Raw genomic sequence first — 18,485 nt, 5'->3', positions numbered from 1 at the left:
GGGTTTTATTCTAATCTTTTGTACTTAATCACATGCACTTGCACTCTTGGTTTCCTGCAGGTTTTCTGTATAACTCAACAGGTGCGGGATCTGCATAGTTCTCTCCAATTCTTATGTAGAAATGGCACAGCATGGAGGTGAGGTTTTATTTAGAATAAATTCTACCCCCGAAGAGTCTAATTGAACAGTCCTCGGGCTGGCAGAATTTTCTATGAACGTGCAAGGTTTTTTATGATACAGTTGTAAATTTGTGCTTTGTTTGGTCTTCTGATTTAACTTGCTATAGGGTCTTAGATTCTGACTAATTATTCTGCACTTAAGGAGAGTTTTTCATTCATGGGCGTGCGAGCATGAATATGTATATCTGCGTATATGCTTGTGTGCACTTAGCTCATAAAGTAGACTGGGTCCTCAAGGCACCTGATTAAATTGGGGCACAGGCATGCCAAAAAGGGTCAACCACGCAAGGGACTACATGGGTGGAACCTTTTTAAGAGACCAAAGGAAAACAATATTATGCATTGCACTGGATAAGGAAGACACACGAAAGAGGTAATCTCTGTGTATTGAACAGAAAATCAAAGTCAGAAGGCAAAGATGAGCACAACAAGACCAGAAAAGGGGTGCCTGGGTGGCTCAGTCAGTTACGTATCTGACTCTTGATTGTGGCTCAGGTCACGATCTCAGGGTTATGAGATCGAGCCCCACCTTGGGTTTCACACTGGGCAGGAAGCCTGCTTGAGATTCTCTCTCTCTTCCTCTCCTTCTGTCCCTCTCTGCTTCCACCCCCCACTCACGCGCATGCGTTCTCTCTCTCTCTCAAAAAAAAAAAAAAAAAAAGACCCAAAAATCTGTAGTAGGAATTTACATGGCATCCCCACATGCCAGTAAATAGTTTTAGACATTGTATTCCCCATCCCCAACACACACACATTTTGGTAAAAGAGGAAGAAATGACTTGAGCTAGGCTACACAGCACAGGCAATTAATGTCAGAGAAAATCTTAGATCTTGGGTCTTCCCAGGGTTTGGAATGGGTAGATGTAAAATAATAATAGAAATTGATATTACTGAATGATATTACTGGGTCAGGTACTGTTTTAAGAGCAAGCAACAAAGAAAGTAAAACTTAAAGCAATTCGTAGTCATGAAAAATGAGGAGAATCCGAATACCAACCAAGGAGGAGAATAGGTAAAGTTATGCTTACGCTAGATATGTGAGTGATGAAGGGGTCTGAGGGAAGACAGAAGAGGGAAAAGAGTGTCAGAAGAATGGAAGAAAAGGAGAGAGAAGGAAGAGATGGGTATGGTTCCCAGCAAAACGGAGGCTGAAATCCACATCGTCCGCACACACTGCTATGTGTAGTAGCTCACAAAGTTTGAGCAGGAGTAGACAGGGCGCCTAGCTGGCTCATTTGGTCAAGCCTGCAACTCTTGATATCAGGGGTTGTAAGTTCAAGCCCCATGTTGTGCATATAGTTTACTTAATAAAAAGAAAGAAAGAAAGAAAGAAAGAAAGAAAGAAAGAAAGAAAGAAAGAAAGAAGAAAGGGAAAATAGGAGGTACTCTTGCCTGGCCTGGAAGGAGGCTTTATAAGGATAGTAAGTTAACATTTTTAAAAAAGGAGTCCATGTTCAGCCCCCCTGACTAGACAGTGACTCCAGGCAGAGTTATGGTCACTATATAAAATAACAATTTTTTTCAATAACAACATAGGGTTCAAATTAGACATAAGGTGGTTGGTAAGGAATGCAATTTGTATTGAGAGATAGAGAAGAATTTCAGGATCCAAACCATTGAAGCAGGTGAGCAAATCGCAGGAAAGTGGCCACCTGCCCTCCAACCTGATTTAAGCAGTTCTTTTATCAGAGCTGATTAAGGTCATAGATGCTCCAGGGATGCTGAGTTGTTTGTGGGGAGTGTAGACTACAGCGCATGGGAAAGGGAGCTCTCACAAAGCACGTAGAGAGCCAAGCACTAGAAGAGTTTTGCAAACCTGGGAGAAACTTTAAGAGAATGAAATAGATGAGTAATGTGAAATAAGGTTTAAAATTATGGAAGACGAGGAAATAAACTATTTAGAGACTAAGAGCTTGTGATAACTTATGTATAGTTTCAGCAGTATGAAAAAGAAGAAAGACAGGAAGCAGAAAATGGATGAAGAGGAAATCGATTCAGGAAGTATAAATCCCTCAATATGACCCTTGCTAAGGGAAGAAAAAACAATACTAGTGTGTTTTATAGGAAAAGCTGAGTCAAGATAAAATGCCAGTGAGGAAAGAGATCTAGAGGATAGTACAGTAAATCTTTTTTTTTTTAAAGATTTTATTTATTTATTTGACAGAGATAGAGATAGCCAGCGAGAGAGGGAACAGAAGCAGGGGGAGTGGGAGAGGAAGAAGAAGGCTCATAGCGGAAGAGCCTGATGTGGGCCTCGATCCCATAACGCCGGGATCACGCCCTGAGCTGAAGGCAGACACTTAACCGCTGTGCCACCCAGGCGCCCCGATAGTACAGTAAATCTTAAAGTCAGATGAGTTGAACTACATAGCCTTGGAAAATCCTACTGAAATGAATAATGAACCTTGGCAGACTTTGGGGAAGTATTTTTTTTAAAAAGATTTTTAGATTTTTTAAGTAATCTCTACACCCAACATGGGTCTTGAACTTACAACCCCGAGATTTAGAGTCATATGTTCTACTGACCGAGCCAGCCAGGTGCCCCTAAATAGTCTTTAAACAAAGAGTGGGAATCGATGCGGGGATTTAGCCATGTGATTTCTAGGAAGATGGATTAAACAGGGTAGCATCGCCTCAGCAGTGGAGATACTGAACTATTACAAAGCAAATCAGAGCCAAGACTCAGTTACAGCAACTGAAGGATAACATGAACTTGATCACAAAGAATGAGATAAAAACGCAATATAAAAAGTGAGTTTAAAACCATAACAGGGAGGGAATTCTGGCATGATGGAGTAAAGACTCGTAGAATTCTGCTCTTCAATAAGACCAATGAGAACAATAGCAAAAGTTGTCAAAGTCAACTTTTTTAGAACTCTGAAAATTTTTCAAAGGCTTGCAATAATTCAAGGAGCATTATTCAAAAAGAATGACAACCTCAGCAATCAGGCTCAGATGGTATAGGATATTAGACTTGAGCCGGATTGCTAGAACAATTTTATTTAATCTTCTGGACCAAAACTTGGCCAGCACATTCTTGAACTAGGTGAGTTAACATACATAAAGCATCAGCACTGGTGAGTAATCCTGCCTTTTTCCTAAAAGCAGACTTTCTCCTAATCCCTAGCACAAGGCGGGGCATACAATTAACTTCTGCAGAACAACATTAATACAAATAAATGCATGTATGAATGAATGCGTGAATGATGGCCTGCTCTACTCTTGTATGAATATTATCTGGCTGGCTTATTATCCATGGAAAAACTCAGTAAGATGTGTCTAACACTTACCATCTTGGGGCAGTTACCTAAAACCTCTGAATCTTAGCTTCTTCATGTATAAATTGGAGTAGATAACAGTACACAGTACTGTCAGCTTTGCACAGTATCATAGCCAATGAGGATTATCCTAGGCATGATTATTGCTAATAGATAAATAGTATTATTGGGAAGGCAAGGCGAGAGTACCCAACGCAGTACCTGACATGGACTAGATTTCAGTAAATGTTTGTTAAATGAATATATAAACAAGTGAATGAACACATCGATCCATGAGATTCTTTTGTGGAGAGGGATAGCTCATGAGTATTGGGCTACCTTCTTGCTGATCCAAGGATGTACTGGCTGTTTTATTTACATTCTTTACATTCCCTTACTAGGTATAGGACTCATCCAAGGAGTGAAGAAACACCCTTCAGGCACTGTGGGCCTTAGAAGAGCGTGGGAGCCAAAAGTCAGATTGAAAGAGGTATGAATAAAAAATGAGATTTTGGGATACCTGGGTGGCTCAGTTGGGTAAGCGTCTGCCTTTGGCTCAGGTCATGATCTCGGGGTCCTAGGATCGAGCCCTGCATTGGACTCTCTGCTCAGTGGGGAGTCTTCTCGCTCTCCCTCTGTGCTCTTTCTCTCTCTCAAATAAATAAACTCTTAAAAAAAAAAAAGAAATTAGATTGCATAAGAGGATGAGGGTGAGATATTGTTAGCTTTGAAAAGGGGAAGAATTTATGACAGGATAGTGGGAATTAAAATAGAAAAATTTTTAAAAGGTAAGCATTAGAAATTCTGAGGCTTATCATACCAACAGCAGAATTATCAGCTGATTCATGTCAAGCCAGGTGAACTTATTTCAAATAATGTGATACTGCAATTGTCCTGCCTCAATAAGCCTACAGGTGTTGGGATTTATAACATAAACCAGACTTGGGACACTGTAACTGCCATTACACTGTATTCCTTTCTATTTACCACTTCTGAGTTATAAATGCACACCTTAAAAATGCTAACAAATATTGTTCATATGCTTTAGATATACCATAAAAGCTCAAGGAAAAAAAATGCATCCATATTCTTATTTAAAGGTGGATGCCTGTATTAAAGTTTCATAATAAAATAACAATAATGATCAACGTTTAGACATAGGGTTCGCTAAGTACCATGCATTGGTTTTAGGAATTTTTAATCTATACTCCTCACAATGACCCAGTAAGATACTACTAGTACCCTCATTTGGCAGTTAGGGAAACTGAGGCACAGAGAGATTAAATAACTTGCCCACATTTACTCCGGCTAGGGCTAAAACTTTAAGCTAGGCAATCAAATGCCAGAATTTTTTCACAAAATTTACTATCTTGACTTAGAAAAATTGCATTGTGCTTTGTCATTATGTAATAGGATTTATCTTTTTATAGTGCTTTATGAAAATAGAGGACATGGGAAGTTATGATAGACACTGGGAAAAAATAGACTTAAACATGAGGCCGAGAAATGAGACTTTTACTACAAAATGTCCTCTGTGGCTAACTACGCCTCAGCCCTCATGTTCAGGCTAACATCAGAATCACAATCAACTGCTTACACAATTGGGTATACATCTACTTTTTATTTGATGGGATTTGGCTTCTTTTCTACCTCAGCTCCAGCCATTTTGCTCAAGAAACACCTTATGAAGAGAAATAGGTGAAGTGATAGAGAAAGGCTGTCAGGAGATGTAACTGCTCCTGGATTGGTCCATATTGGCTGTGTAATCTGGGACCGATCCTTCAATTTGATTTACCTTTGCTCCTTTGTCCCCAAAATTAGCACACAACGAGACTGTATTATATACTTCAAAGTTACCAGGGGACTAGACCTGCAATGTTCTCACCATGCAAAATAAGTGAGAATTATGTGATGTAATACAGGTGTGAGCTCTGCTACAGTGGTGATCATATTGCAATATACGTATGTGTATCAATCGATGTGTTGTTCAAGACGTTGTGTGACACCTTAAACTTACGTGATGTCATATGCCAATTATAGCTCCATTTAAAAATTTTTAAAGTGCATTGAAAGGAAAAGAAATTGAACACATCGGCGTGTGCCGTATAGTATGGATTCCTCTCAACCATGACATATCACAGGTAAGAAGAATACCCCTCCTGCCCCAACCGGGGCCTTCTTATAGTTTAGTGCTGACGTTCACTTACCTCTTTGTAACTTGTGCTGTTATAGGCTCTTGGCTGGACTGTGTTATGGCTTATTAGTCACTGCCTTTCCACAGGGCCATGTGATAACAAAAAATACAGTTTCTGTTAGAAGGCCTCATGCTCAGGGTTAACATAGAGTCTTCTACAAGATTCTGTAAATCTGGTAACAAGAATTTCTAGGAATTTCTCTTCATGTTTCTTTCTTTTCAAATTTGTTACAAATACTTGGGCTTTAAGAAATTCCATCTCCTTTACACTGTATGAAACTTATTGAAAATATTTTTGCTGTATTTCTCATTATAAAGTCTTTCCTCTGGGGTAAAGTGAAACTATGATTTTGTTTTGTGTGTGTGTGTGTGTTAGAAAAAAACACAATAAGAACATAGATTTCACATTTTACTTTTAACAAAATACACGGTTGGAGAAAAATGGACCCAATAAAATACATTAGATTAATTCACATAATGTTCATATAGTTCCATCATTAAATCAAATAGTCCAAAATTATATCAGTTCAACATAACGGTAGGTAGAGAAATTTTGGTCTGAAAAGGAAATTTCTAAGTGAAAAGAATTGTGACTTGAAGTGAATAAAGTCTATTTTTTTGAGTGCCCATAACTGCAGCCCTAATTTTAAATGTTTCTAGACTTAAAAGACACGACTAACTCATATTTGATTTTTTAAATGTAAGCTTTTATATTGAGAATGCAAATTTATGTGTTTTAATTCTTATCTTATTTTAGCATAGAACAAATTTAGTGGAGAATTCTTTCATCTTGGCAAAAAATAAAGGGCATTTATCTTCCTCAGTATCTAATTCTCTTGAGGCAGAAAGTACAGTGCTAAAGAATAGTTACATGAAAAAATTATGAACAAAACCCTGATGTTAGTCTGAAAAGAAACAATAAAATATAACAGATTTGCTGCTATTTGCAAAGTTTTTTTTCTGTTGGAAAACCTTATATGAGGTCAGAACTATGTCACTATAACTATTAGTTACCCAGCCATTTCTTTTGTACATTTTTAGTACACTCCTCTTACTATATCAAAAATAACTATTATTTTCAAGTTTATCATGGCCACTTGGGGAGGCCAGAAATAGACTGGTAAAAGTAGAACATTATCCTTATACAATTTTGTTCTTCAAGTCATTCTTTCACTGAATATGTAATTTTTAACATACCTGTTTACTAGACATTTGAAACATCAAGTTAGTGCTGCTGATCTTTTTTTTTTTTTTTAAGGGGGGAGGGTCAGAGGGAGAGAGAGAATCTTAAGCAGGTTTCATGCCCAACATGGAGCCTGACTCAGGGCTTGATCACAGAACACTGAAGTCATGACCTGAGCTGAAATTAAGCATCAGATGCTTAACCTACTGAGCCATGTAGGTGCCCCAGAAGTTATTGCTTTATAGCTGATAGATAGAGTCATGGGTAGGCAATAAAGCCGGAAGAGTGTACAGAATGAAAACAGGAACGGGACTAACATTTAAGCCCATGTTTCAAAACTTATGTAAATTATTTCATGTTTCTGGAGTATTTTTTATTCTTATCTAAATAAGCACAATTGCTAATATGGGATCGAAATTTTCAGAATGGCAAAGTACACTTGTTACACTTTTCTGGTAGAAATACACTAGGCATATATGTAAGGTGACTACATGGTTATTATCATACAAATGACTGTCAGTTATTCAGAAGGAAGACAATTGGTTGTGCTTAGAAATCAGGACATTCAGGTTAAGCTAAACTGCACATTCATATTTATCTAAATAGTGTATAGACATAATTTCTTAATATGAGTTTCCTTTTCAAAAATCAAATACCGCTATAAATATCGGGGTGCATGTATCCCTTTGAATTAGTATTTTTGTGTCCTTTGGGTAAATACCTAGTAGTGCAATTGCTGAGTCATAGGGTAGCTCTATTTTCAGCTTTTTGAGGAACCTCCATACTGTTTTCCATAGTGGCTGCACCAGTTTGCATTCCCACCCACAGTGCAAGAGGGTCCCCTTTCTCCACATCCTCACCAATACCTGTTGTTTCTTGTGTTGTTGATATTAGCCATTCTGGCAGGTGTGAGGTGATATCTCATAGTTTTGATTTGTATTTCCCCAATAATCAGTGATGTTGAGCATCTTTTCATATGTCTGTTGGCCATTTATATGTATTCTTTGGAAAAATGTCTATTCATGTCTCCTGCCTACTTTTAAATTGGATTTTTTGGGAGGACTGTTGAGTTTGAAAAGCTCTTGGGATTCTCTCTCCCTCTCCTTCTGCCCCTCCTGCTCATGCTTTCTTTCTCTCTCTCAAATAAACAAATCTGAAAAAATATCATGATTCTGATATAAATACATGTGGGCTTACATAATTTATTATTCATGGAAACCCTCAATTAAAATGTTTACTTGTTCATCCATGATGCCTTTTTTCTAAGGAGCATAATAAATTTTCTATCTTGTTGAAAAAAATAAAGAAAAAGAAAGAAAAATCTAAAACAGATCTTAAAATTATGTTTGCCAGGGGCGCCTGGGTGGCACAGCAGTTAAGCGTCTGCCTTCAGCTCAGGGCGTGATCCTGGTGTTATGGGATCGAGCCCCACATCAGACTCCTCCACTATGAGCCTGCTTCTTCCTCTCTCACTCCCCCTCCTTGTGTTCCCTCTCTCGCTGGCTGTCTCTATCTCTGTCAAATAAATAAATAAAATCTTTAAAAAAAATTATGTTTGCCAGATGACCTAATTCAATGTGACACATTCTTCTTGAAAATAAAGAATATTTTATATTTTCAAAATACTATCTCATACACTGTAGCCAATAGACTATCACCACAACCCCATGAGAGAGGTAGGGCACATAGTATTTCTATTTTGCAGAGCAGAAACTGAAGTATTGAGAGGTTAACTGATTTGCCCAAGATCACACCTTTAATGAATGACTTAAATGTAGGAGTCCTAACTCAAAGTCCTCGGGGTTTTCTAAAAAATTGCTCTGGACCCCTTTGTTTTTTTAAGTAGGAGATAGATTATGAATATTTATATATTTATGATTAGCCATTATTAAGCACAATTATTGTTATTCTAAAGTTTTGATATACTGTAGCAGCATATGCATGTATCCTAATTGATGTTATAAAATAATTAGTTAATATGAGTGTTAATTTCTGTATTGGATATTTCCATTTGACACTGCAGATCTGCTCTCTGCCCTTCTCTATCCTACATTCTTCCCCAGAAGACTACACGACCTACATAGCTAACTCACTGGGTCCCCATGCTCTCTGACTTCTAATTGGCTTAGGCCATTCTGAGGCACTGAAACAAGATTAAAAGGCAGGAGGATAGAACTGTAGGGTTAGCAGTTCTCTTGTTCTCATCCTCCTCAATTACCTTAGGCTGGTATGTCCACTGCTTACTCAGAGTGGCCTTTCCTACACAATTCTCAGTCCTTCCCAATTCTAGCAACCTCTGTCTTCCCTCACACACTCAGGACTAGGGGTGGTGACAGCTTCAGATTTATACTCTAGTCCTTGTGTTTCCCCCCACTTTCCCATGCCTCTTCAATTAGTTGCTTTACAAATAAACCTACCTCAGATAAACCTAATTTGAGTGTGCCATCTGTTTGCTATTAGTGCCATGGATAATATACTCTCTAAATCAAGAATTGCTTCTAAAATCATTAATTTCATTTTTGAAAGAAGATATATTCTAGAAATCATCTGTTAACAGAGGAAGTACTGAAGACTCCTTAAATAATTTCTTCGTAGAATAGGAAAATGTATAAATAAATAAAATATGCATTTTCAATTATTTAAATGGATAGCTCAATAGACCCACTTAAAAAAATCTCAAATAGTGGATACTCATTTCCAAAACAGAACTTTCCAAATATTATGTGGCAATATTATCTTCTTAGGCTATTGCCTTTCTTAGTCTTTCATGTTTTCCAAGAATCGTTTGGATTAGGATGAGGAAAACAATGACGGCTATAAAATAGTCCAGCTTGTGTCTGAGATTCATTTATCTACAAGCAGAATCATATAGCAAAGGTTAAAATGAATAAAGTCTTAGTCTGCAAAAATATCAAAATAATGGGCGGTTTGATTACAAGAATGTTTCAGTGACAATGAATTATCATAGAAAATGAACTTCTGAGTCAGACAGACCTGCCCTAGAACCCTAGTTCCAATACTTCGTGACCAGGTGAACTCAGGCAAGTCGTTTAACCTGTTCCATTGTTTATAAAAAGGTAGATAATAAGGGCTTATCTCACAGTGTTGTTGGGATGATCAAATAAGAATGAAATGAGTGGCAGTGCCATGTATTAGAAAGAACAGACTTAGAGTCAGAACAATTAATGCTACTTATTAGCTGTGTTTCCTTGGGTAATTTATTTACTTAACCTCTCTGAGAGTTAATTTATCTATCTGTTAAAAAAAATGTGGTAAAATACCTGGTTTATAGACCCATTGTAAGTATTAAATTAACACACATACATAATTATGTATGCTTCTCTCTATATTCTTCTTAGTTGGAAGAAAGATGATATCGAAGAAAGATGGTCTTCTTGGGAGTCAAGAATTCACTTGAATATATGGTAAAATGGGGTTTGAACTCAGGCTGCAGGACTCTAGAATACAGAGGATTTATGTATTCAAGGACTTTCTTTTATTTTCCAAGAAGGCAGAATTTCATATTGGTTAAGCATGTGGACTCTGATATCAACCTGCCTGATACGAGCCCTGGCTCCAACAGTTACTGTGTATCTGATGTGTTCTTAAGCAAATTACATAATCTCAATTTCCCTGCTTGAAAAATGACTATAGAATTGGACCTATCTCTTAGGATTATTGTGAAAATTAAATAACAGAAAGTCTCTAAAACATTTGCTGTAGTGCTTGGCATATTTAGTTAGTGCTCCATATAATATATGTATAATGAATAAAGATGAAATTCAGAAAATTAATAAGGAGGAACACATATCTGTTTCGACTCCCGAGAATGTTATCTTTCTTCAATATCATCTTTCTTGCAACTAAGAAGAATATAGAGAGAAGCTTATTGAATTATGTAAAATTAACTATGAACTTTGGGTTAGTAGAAATACTTAATGTAAACAATATATTTTGGACAATATAAAAAGACCAACACCAATAATTATTTCAGATCTAACATTGTGTACCAACACACGCACATACAAACACAATTAAGTTTAGATTTGTTCAGATTTAGATTCCATAAAGAGGAAAGGATTTTTCAACTCCCAGTAGAAAATTTCTATTTATCCTTGAGTTTCCCTCTGAAAACATTATCATTCTCCACAGCTCTTGTGGGAGACACAAATTGGTGATAAACCTGATGTCTCTGAAGCCAGGTTCTGACACTATGTGAGATGACTTTCATTGCAGAATAAAGATAATTCAGTTCCTGAAATTCCATTTCTGGATACATATTTTATCTTATAATGTTTCTTTTAAAAGTGATGTGTTGAGAAGTTTAGAAGTGGTTAATTATGAAATAAATCTATCTCTAAGAGCTTTAAAATTCAGGGACTCTTCACTTCGGTGATGTTTATATTTAAAGCAAAATGAAATGCAGAATGATATCTTTCCTTCTAGAGCTTTCTTTCAATTACTGTTTACCCCTCTTCCCTTTATTGCCCCACGAGTAGTTGCTTTTTAGCAATCTGAGTAATCAATCTTCAGTAGACATCTTTTACAATTTTGGTCAACCTGCTTTCATTTCTTGTGGCTTCTTCAGTGTAGGGCTCCATGTCTTTGTACTTGAGTCATTTCCTAGCAAGTCTATTACGATTCTTCTAGAATTTTTAAAAGGTCGCCCCCTTATACTTGTCAAAAGATATGGTTTGGATCCTTGCTGATTGAGTTTCTAGGTCATGATTCTGGTTTTAACTACAATTTCATGATTTATGGGAATGCAGATCTTGCTATGTTCTGCACACATACCTTCTCCAGGGACTAATAAATCTCAAGTCTCTAGGCTAGCTGAGTGTCGTAAGAGCCTGATTACCAGAACTGGGATTGGTTGTATTACCAAGAGAAATCATGTTACGGTTTAATGGGAAATATAAATGATTGAATATTTTAAAAATTGATGTTTGATTGTAAAGGGTTTGGAGAGTGAACCCTTTGCAAGAATAGTGCCTGTACTCTACCATTTTTAATTTGAGATTTTCAAATACACCTTATAACTACCCTAGTCTCCTAAGAATCCTGAATGACACTACACATTATCATCTACAAAACGAGCAATACCTTGTGTATTTTAATTAACAACAATATATTTTCTATTAAGGAAAAGTAAAGAACATTTGCAGAGGTACTTATGCAGAGGCCAACCCTCTCCTAAGTATCTAACTGTCCTATAAAGTTCAAATGTCTGGCAAGTCTTGAGCTAATTTAATTGTGCCAAGCACAGTTGTGGCTTTAATACTAAAAATTTGGAAAATGTCATTTAGATTATTTGGCTCTTATGAATATTGTCTCCTGCTTTAAGTATTATAGGTATTGAGCTTTCATAGATTAGGAAAGGGCTGTAGATGGATAGCAGCAGTGATTAAATAATGTATATATAGGTATATAGATCTGTAAGTATATAGATTAGGAAAGGGCTGTAGATGGATAGCAGCAGTGATTAAATAATGTTTTAACATTTGAAAGCCATAGACGATATTACTCTCCCATTCTCTTTTAAATTAGCCAGATAGCATTGGGCTGCCACTTAGTACATACCTTCTACATGCTTTCTATATGAAACTTGACAAAACCTTGCAAAAGGAAAACTCAGTCATCATCAAATTGAAGAAAATGCTAAAGGGTGCTAAACATATCCTACCACAGGCTTCTCATGGAAATTCAATCAAGGATATTTACCAGGATGTTTATAATATCGTGAAGCTAATATTGACACGCTATAACCTAGAAATACAAATACAAATATTAAATCCCATCCCTGATGATGCCTCTCACTGTAAGATATGAGGCACTCTGAAGGCACCTTCATTTTAAGACTTATCACATTGAAATAATACTTCTCCTTGGTACTCTCTAGACTCGTCTAAACATGGAATGAACTACGAGTTTCTTGAGCAGAAAAATCTTTCTCTATTTAGAAAAACTAACAATGACAGCTGATCTTTATGTAGCACCTGCTGTGTTCTAGACACTATTCTAGGTGCCTTGCATATGTTAACTCAAAAGACTCATGATGCTTTGAAGGAATCTTTATTACTATTAGCATCAGCCCATGTTTACTAATGGGGGAACTGAAGCGCAGATGAAGGAAGTGAATTCCAAGGAATTTGCTAAAGATACACTGCTGATTAAGTGCCAGAACCCAGCTGGGATAGCCCTGGCATCTGTGTGCTTAACCACTGCAAAATGTAGTGCCTGCTTCTCAGTAGTTCACTTAATCTTGGTTGAATTAAAATAAGTAATTTAGTATTTTCTGATTATAGTTTACAGAAATCTTTGCTTCTGGATCCAGAGGAATAATTGCAGAGCTACTCTGTAGAGACACTCCTCTTTCCTTCTGTTTATTTTATAGGACAAGAAGGTATTTCTTGCTTCTCTTGAGATTATAAATTTTCCTCCATAAGCTTTGAGAATCTTATTCTTGAATGATAGTTTCTACAATTGGTTTGGTGTATAAAGATCATTATATTTTACCATCTTGCTTTCGAATGCCTCATCATTCAACTGTGCTTACTTCTTGTGTGCCTGAAAAAGTGCTTAAAATACATTAGAGAGCACATTTCTTCAAAGCGATTACTTTTTCTTTAAAGCAATTTTATGTGCTATGATAAACATGATAAATTTATTCATAAAACAAGAAAGTCTGGCATCATATTGAGAACTGTGTTGTCAGATTGAATAGTCACACATTATATTTCATTAAATATATATAAATATTTCATTAAAATCAGATATAATTGATATTTGATTGGTATCAGATATCATGATCGGCTATGTTAGGTCGTAAGCCATGTTTCTATGTTCACAGTGGTATAAAATGTGTTCTCCTATTGTAATAGACCAGCTATGATGGATTATGTTATCTTTCCTCTCCTCCATTAACAGAATTCAGCCATACTTGAAATTATTAATTGTTGTATGCTCCATTAAATAAAATGCATATCTAACATATAGGGAAGCCCTTGAAGCACAATAATTTAGAACTTGGTTTGAACAAATAATTTTTATAATAAATTCTATATTTCCTCAGGATCTTACATATGTTAAGAAAAATCCGTTTATTATTAGGTAACTTTAGTTTGGTCTGGTTTAGTTTTCTTCAACAAGGCAGCATTTAAAGTTCCTAACTCCTCGTGGGTTTCACAATAGTTAAATTATTTTCATGTTTTTATTTGTTATTATTTAATGTGGGAATTTTAGAAATGATAAAGTTACCAGTGAGTTAATGAAACCTATTCAAAACACACTTCTAACATAATTTGTTATTAAATATACACAACTTTTGAAAATAAAAAAATGTAATGAATATTTAGTGTCTATAATATGACAGATATTGCTTGAACACTCTTACATTATCTTATTGTTCCATTTATATAGTATTTTTTATAATGCCAATTTTTCTGCAGATCAGAATAGCACTTTCGAAGCCTTACCTATATTCAACGATTGTGACATTTGTATTTTCACAGTCCCCTTGACCTCCATGTGCAGGGCCAGTTCTCTGGAATTCTAGAACATGTCAGTCTTGCTACTAGGCTAAGAAAAATCTCCTGAGGTTATCATACCTGGATGTCTGTATTTTTCCCAATGCTTGTATCCTAGTCTTAGTAATTTTCTGAGACAGAACATTTTAGGCCTTCTAGTAGAGTCCACCTGGTTTTTGACAACTCCTCTTTTGGGGGCAGGGTAGTATAATACTAAAGAGGGCAAGTTATGGTTGGCCAGGCTGTTCAAAACCACCTGATGACCACCACAAAGTCATCAGGTCACAGGGACAAGTCCCTTAGCCTCAGGGTTGCTATATAGTTACGTGTTTTGGTTTGAATGACAGCCTCATCTCCCAATATGAATGAGTGCACTTGAATACTCTTGTTCTCTTATGAATTTAATTAAGGTCAGTTCTCTAAAACGTGGAGATGATGTTTATTAACTTAAAATCTCGTTTACAGGAAAAAATATGATTACATGTAAGGTACATGATATATACCAAACAAATGTTAGTTTCCTGTCTCTTTCCTGTCTGTCATTTACTTTTTAACATTAAGTTTGTACAGTTTAATTGTTATATATTTCTGTGCACGACTATGTTCATAGTCACTGACTCATTCTTCCTTTCTCCTTCCTTAAAATCTTTCATTATCCTACAGATACACTCACAAGCGTGCCCAAAGATGTTATATACAAGAACATTTATTATGGTTTTAATAGCAAACAACTGAAAAATAATTTAGTATTTGTCAGTATGAAATGGGTTTAATAAAATATTGTAAATTTATTCGATGGACTACTACTTAACTGTTTAAAAAAGCATACTAATAATATAAAGAGATGTCCAGGATATAGTAACTAAGACAAGTGGAGCACATACGATTTTTAGGGTTATGGAACTACTCTGTATGATACTATTGTGCTGGGTACCTGTCATTATAAATTTGTCCAAATCCATAATATGTACAACACCAAGAGTAAACCCTAATGTAAACTATGGACTCCGAGTGATAATGATGTGTCAATGTATGTTCTTCAATTTTAACAAATGTACCACTTTGGTGGGGAATGTGGATAGTGGAGGAGGCAATGCATGTCTGGAGCAGAGGATATACAGGAAATCTCTGTATCTTCCTTTCAATTTTGCTGTGAACCTGAAATTGCTCTAAAAATAAAGTCTGTTTTATCTTATTTTATGATTTTATTTTATTTTTTTTTTTATTTTTTTATTTTTTTAAAGATTTTATTTATTTATTTGACAGAGATAGAGACAGCCAGCGAGAGAGGGAACACAAGCAGTGGGAGTGGGAGAGGAAGAAGCAGGCTCATAGCTGAAGAGCCTGATGTGGGGCTCGATCCCATAACGCCGGGATCACGCCCTGAGCCGAAGGCAGATGCTTAACCGCTGTGCCACCCAGGCGCCCCTATTTTATTTTTTAGAAAGTGAAGAGGGGCAGAGGGAGAGGGAGAGAAAGAATCTTAAGCTGGCTCCATGTCCAGTGCAGAGCCAGAAGTGGGGCTCGATCCCACAACCCTGACATTGTGACCTGAGCTAAAATCAAGAGTTGGATGCATAACCAACTAAGCCACCCAGGTGCCCCCAAATAAAGTCTATTTTTAAAAAAGGAAAGCAAATGGGAGAACACTATTTGTCACATGAGGAGTTTCAAAACTATTAACAGAGATTAACTCTGAGACTCAGTTCAGGATACTTACTTTTCACTTCATGCCCCTCCCCCCTTTTTTAAACAAGGTCAGTTAAATAGTTCTAACAAAAAAGCAGAATCTTTATTTCAGGCATATGTTCTTACAAATGATACTTTTCTAATTACAGATTAGGACAACTGAAATGCTAGAGATAAAAGAAAATTTAGTTTTGGCAAGGAATACTGGCACTTAGTTTCTTGCTAGTGAACTATAAAATTGACTCATTTTCAGAAAATAATTTGGCAATTTTTTCACAATTTAAAATATGTATAACATTTGACCCATCAAGTCTATACCTAGAAATCTTAGAAGAAATCCTTATAAAATTGTACAAACATATGAATGGATTTATACACATGTTTTCAAAAACACTTATCAGAGTTTGCTTTTATCAATTATGAAAATGAAAAATTTAAAACAAGCTAAAGGCCCATTAATAGAAATCAGGTTAATAAGTTATAGTGTATAATAAACTGTAATGCAAGACAACAGCTATAAATTGGTAGGTTTGTACCGGCTACCCTGGAAAAATATCCATAATATATTATTGTTTGAAGAAAGCAAATGGAGCCCAATTTAGTAGAAACAATTAAAGAATAGATACAGGGGCGCCTGGGCTCAGTCGTTCAGCGTCTGCCTTCGGCTCAGGTCATGATCCCAGGGTTCTGGGATCGAGTCCTGCATCCGGCTCCCTGCTCAGTGGGGAGCCTGCTTCTCCCTCTCCCACTCCCCCTGCTTGTGTTCCCTCTCTCGCTGCCTCTCTCTCTGTCAAATAAATAAATAAAATCTTCTAAAAAAGTAAAATAAAGAATAGATACATACCAAAAATCTTATGGAATTTCATTGCCTTTAAGTCCTTCCGAACAACAGCAAAAGGCTATTCTAGTTTATATAAACCAAGCTCCACTTTAAATTATAGACAATTAAAATTATGACTTCCCATTTTTTTTTTAATGACTTCCCAAGTGGACTGTAAGCTTCTTGGGAAAACTTTTGATTTCTTATTTCTTGATCCCCTTCACATGGTGAAAACACATAATGGATTTCAAAGGATGCTTCCCATGTTCGCTCTTCTTTTACCGAAGCGTATGGGTTCTAGAATCACAATGCCTACGTGTGAAAGCCCACTCCAAAACTTCCTAGCTAGGGGGCCTTACGTAAGTTACTTAACTTCTTTGTGCTAGGGTTTCCCTATCTATAAGACAGGAAAAAAGTAATAACTATCTCATAGGCTGTTATATGGATTAAAGGTATTCAGAACATTACCTGTCCTATTGTAAGTACTCAGTAGTTGTTAGCTATCATATTAATGAGCTTTTAGAATGTTATGACAGAATTTGAAAAAAGAATAATACGATATTCCCTGCCTACAAGATGATGCATGACATTGGTGTCTTTGTGTTCTATTTAAAACGAAACCACTCTATTGTGCAAGACAAGCAAACTGTTCTACTAACACTGAAAAACCTGTTTTCTTTTGGAGGTTACAGATATGCTCCTGTCTCCTATCTTTAACTTATCCCATAATATAACAATAATCATATAATATGACAAACCCTAATATAATCATTACCATTACTGTGGGGGTCAGACCACAGATCTAACCTTCTGCGTCCTCTAGGTGCTCCTTCGGTCTTCAGAAATCCACCTGGTCATTTATCCCTTTGAAAATTAATCCCTGACCTTGTTTCCTTTCTGTTGGCATTCCATCACTAAGCCTCTTGACCTTCATTGGTTTCATTTCCCCCTCCCACCCCTATTTCTTGACCATGATTGCCACATGTATTTCATTCTGATATACTTTGTATGGGGAAAAAATATATATATATGTACTCAGTTCATCTTCTAATATCAATAAACTAATATAGTAACAACACAAAGTAGAGTAAGGCAAAACTCTCTAAAAATATCAGGACGGAGGATAGGTAACGCAGGCTGGCAATGATAATGCCAACTACTTAGCAAAAACATGGAGGAACTAACAAAGCTGCTCTCCTCCCCCACTGATTAAAAAAATAAATAAGCCAAAATAAAAATAAACATCTAAAAACACAAAGACAAACAAAAAGGATATTTAGCAAAACCAATTCTATTTTTTAAGCCCATTCTATTTTTGAGTGTTTTTAAAGTTTTCCTGTTTACCTTTAACATTCCTTTCACAGATATTATTTCCCATTGGAAGCAAATCTACATAACTTTTCTCCTAAAGGTTTATTTTATAATTTTTTATTAGCAGAAATGGCAAGAGGATGAGGATTTAGTAAATTTTCCTTTAGGGAATCGTCTGATAGAAAGAAAAAGATATTCTCCAAATATTTCCACCAAAATTTTACATAACCAATTTATTCTAAATAGTGTCTAATCAAGAGGATCTAAAGATTAATATTGGTATTTCATAAATTGTCCTTATCATCAAAATTTTTTGTATGTAGCCT

At 36.1% G+C, this 18,485-nt stretch overlaps 1 long non-coding RNA gene across 2 annotated transcripts in view; it reads left to right on the top strand.

Moving 5' to 3' along the window:
* LOC123793626 (uncharacterized) overlaps positions 1-18,485 on the top strand; it is a 134,364-nt gene that overhangs the window by 28,747 nt on the left and 87,132 nt on the right. For both annotated transcript variants that reach the window (XR_006780041.2, XR_015722997.1), the window contains exon 2: positions 3,838-3,926. This is a non-coding gene — a long non-coding RNA (uncharacterized LOC123793626). The remainder of the gene's footprint in view (positions 1-3,837; positions 3,927-18,485) is intronic.

The sequence above is a fragment of the Ursus americanus genome, chromosome 35, assembly GCF_024610735.1.
Source record: "Ursus americanus isolate L20-20 chromosome 35, mUrsAme1.1.p, whole genome shotgun sequence".
In the NCBI taxonomy this organism is placed as follows: Eukaryota; Metazoa; Chordata; class Mammalia; order Carnivora; family Ursidae; genus Ursus; species Ursus americanus.
Note: the sequence above shows the minus strand (reverse complement) of the source record. Positions and strands in the feature narration are given on the sequence as shown.